This window comes from Canis lupus, chromosome 37 (assembly GCF_003254725.2).
Source record: "Canis lupus dingo isolate Sandy chromosome 37, ASM325472v2, whole genome shotgun sequence".
Lineage (NCBI taxonomy): Eukaryota > Metazoa > Chordata > Mammalia > Carnivora > Canidae > Canis > Canis lupus.
The window spans coordinates 4,799,819-4,803,487 of record NC_064279.1 but is presented as its reverse complement, the minus strand read 5'-3'; the positions used below and the strand labels follow the sequence as shown (position 1 = coordinate 4,803,487).

Here is a 3,669-nt window from a genome sequence, read left to right as displayed (position 1 = left end):
ATTTCATCATCTATTCAGTAAATATTGAAATAAGAATTTGTTAAAAGATTAAATAAGGGTAATTGGTTGGAAAAGAGAGGAAATAAAAATACTAAATTATAAAATAATATTTTTACCCAGGAATGGCAGAGAAATGACTGATTAAAAAAATAGCAGAAGATTATTACTAATGGTTTTGCTTTTCTGGAGAGAGATTTGATGGAGAATGATAACCTGAGGCCAAAGGTCTGCTGACCCCTAAGTCGGGGCCTGATTTGAAGTTGGAGGATGCAGGAGGGTTCACTGGGAAACAATCTGCAAATGCTACTGCTTATCTTTCCATGGTTTCCTTTTTCTGTGCCCCCTCTTTTTTTTTTTTTAATCTTTGGAGAAACATTTGTAGTCCTGCTGCCTGTAAAAGTGATGTTTGAATGTATTCTGCAAAAGTTGCAAAGCTGGTAACTCATAAAATATTCCTGAGGCTGGCAAGTTTCACAAGATGAAAGGTTCACACATCTCTAACAAGTAACTAAAAAGGGTACTGGTGGAGTGGGCACCAGTACAGCATTTTGAAGCCTCACGTTGGATACCGGACAGGAGTTTGAATTCTTATCATGGACCCTGGAAGATTAACATCCCCACCATGGTTATTTTCCATGGCCGCGCTTAAACTTCATCTACCTTATTACTAAATAATTGAAAATAGGAACAAAACTGCTCTGTTACTTCTTCCTTTAAAATAGGATTACAATTTTACTATGAAGAGGGTTTTCACATTTATATTTAGCTCATTTCCCTCTAGCTTGAAAAGCAGTTCTCTCCTTTGTGCCAGCACTTGTAACCAAGGAGAATGATTACCACATGCAGGTGTCACTGATTGGTTGGAATTGCAAGCTGCACAGATTGGCTTGGAGGCCTGACCAATCACTCTAGCCTCTAATCTTGGTTCACTCCTGCCAGATGTCATTAGAGAGCAGTCATATCTGTTTTGACTGACAGTATAGCTAACAAGTAGGATGCATGTCAGTATATCATTGGTCTTTGTGGGGAAAACATACACACACACACACACACACATATAATAGATGAACCTTATTGTCTACAAGTCTTATATGCAAGTATAAATCTCTAGAAAGGATGTTATAAATACATTTTAGCCAACTAAATATTTAGCCAACTAAACAGCCAACTGCTGTTGAGAGTTCCGTTTTCTACTCTTAATCTTCTAAACGACTATGCAGTAGCATCTTAAGGACAGGATGTATAGGGGAACAACAACAATTGCTACTACAAAACCTCCTATCTAATGAATAGGCATTAAGATTTGTGGCCTAAAGCTTCAGAGATACTTGCAAATAATTATCACCCCTGCAGATGATAAATAAAATCCTTATTAATTAAGCAGACTGTATCTTCATCTATGGAATACACAGAAGCTCTCTTAGTATGTCTCCACATAAATAATCTTGGCAATTAACTGGAGGCTTCAATTCCCTTTTGAAAATGTACTGACTGAAGTCATGTGACTGACTAGGAAGCACTTCTCTTCTGCTCCAACCTTTGAAACCTCTTCCTTCTCCGGATGGAGCCATTGCTCAGTATTGCAGATGAGGACTTAGGATGTCTTTTTCTGTAAGATGGGACGCAAATCAGCAAACTACAGAAGAGGGTTTGTCCTTCCATCATCCAGTGGTTGCATATGTTTTAACTTGAAATAAAAATGTTAAGGTATGCATACATTTGTGTATGCTTCCTGCTTTAAACTTCTTCAATTAACGGACCAAATAATTATCTCAAATCAAGTAAGATAAGATGGTTCCCATTATAGAAGCATTATGAGTTTGGCATAAAACATAGGTCTTTTTAAGTATAACATGGTGGTGGCACAGAAAATTATATTTTGATCTCAATATTTTATTTTATTTTTTTATCTCAATATTTTAAATATGTGTCTTCCATTCCTCTAAATCAGAATTTTTCTTATTCAGAAACTAAATGTAAAGAAAATGCCAAGTGCAAATAATAACAGGGCAAGAGAGACTGACCTTATATTTGCCAAGATTTTAGAGGCGTGCAAAAGCTACCTGCAAAACATTTACACACACACACACACACACACACAGTAGATAAACTTATTGATAAACCTTATTGAAGCCCATTGACTCAAATGATACTATCCTCCCCAGTACTTGGAAAATTCTGCTATTAAAGATTTAATTCCATTCTTTTGTGAGTCTTTCTGTTATGAGTAAGAAATAAATGAATCAGAGCCTTGAAGTTGGTGAACAGATGAAAGCTCCTAGAGGGTGGTGTGCCCAGAAGGGTAAGAACCTCTCCATACTTTGCTATATCCAAGTCTTCCATTTGGCTGCACTTGAGTTGTATGTTTTATAATAAACTGGCAAATGGTTCTTCAGATACTACATACTCTGCCAGGCATGTTGGTTCGGAGTATGGAAATCTCCAAAGAGACCTCAGCTCTCACTGTTAATAGGCTCTGTGGCTCTCTGTGGCTCGTTTCCAGACCATTGTGAATCGATGTCAGGAAATTTGTTTTTAAGATGCTGAAGCTGTATTGTATGGAGGAGCCGAAAACATGAGCTGGGTTCCCTACTGTGTCACAAACGTGCATTTTAGAACCAAGTTTGGAAATGCTCTCAAGCTGGAAGTGACTTTGTGAGCAGCATTAACAGAACAACATGTCCAATTTCCCACGGGAATTACTGCAGAGAATTTTGCTGCAAAACATAGAAGTAGCAAAGAAGAATGTAACAAATCCGCCCTGTAATCACAGCAGAGGTGGGCAGCTGCTAATGATGCTGGTGGCTTTAATAATGAGCTGTTACCGACTGAGGTGAAGATGGAGAAACAAGTGCAGGCAGTGCGTGCAGATGAGCATGCTGGGCTCCAGACAAGCCTGGAGCACTTAAATAAATGTGCTCCGGTTTTCATGAAAGAAGGGACTGTCTTCAGGGAATACACTGGGAATATCTGGCACTTTCATAACTGGTGAAGTTGCTGGTGAAGAAACAGAACTTCACACGGCTGGCAAGAATTATGGGCTATTTTGGGTGTGGATGTGATCCCTTGGGCATGGATATTGGGCTTGTCCCTACCATCAGTGAAGCAGTCAATAAAACAAGACTGAATCTTAAGGAGATGGGTAGGGTAGCGGTGAATGAAGCTTTTGCTCTCTAGCGCTTGACCATTGAGATCTCAACCCAAGTAAAACCAATGTGCATGGAAGAGCCATTGGTTTGAGCGAGCTGCTGAGACGATCAAGATACAGATGATTTCATACCTGGTTCAAGAATTAAGATGTGGTAGTGGAAAATATGCTTCCAGATAAACTTGGAGGGGTGGCCACGGTGTCACACTCATCATTCGGAGCACAGCCTGACGAGAGTAGGATCTCACCAAGGGCCTCTGGTGCTTTACATGGCCAGGCCACATAAAAACAGGGAAAGATGTTTTCATCATAATAAGAGACCAGAAATAAAGTTTCTCAAATTCTCAGCAGTGGAATATGTATAACATTTAAGCTTTAGCTAATATGATTAAAAGGAAATTGATATGATTAAATCACGATTTACGATTAAAGGGAAATTGAATAAATTTTGCCTTAACTTCCAAAACTAAGTAAAAACATAAATAAATTAATAATAAATACCTCTATAAGGTATTCTCAAA

The 3,669-nt window shown here is 38.5% G+C and overlaps 1 pseudogene; it reads left to right on the top strand.

Annotated features, from left to right (window-relative positions):
• The first annotated feature begins 2,362 nt into the window (after positions 1-2,362).
• On the top strand, positions 2,363-3,272 carry LOC112656434 (3-ketoacyl-CoA thiolase, mitochondrial-like; annotated as a pseudogene).
• The last annotated feature ends 397 nt before the right edge of the window (positions 3,273-3,669 follow it).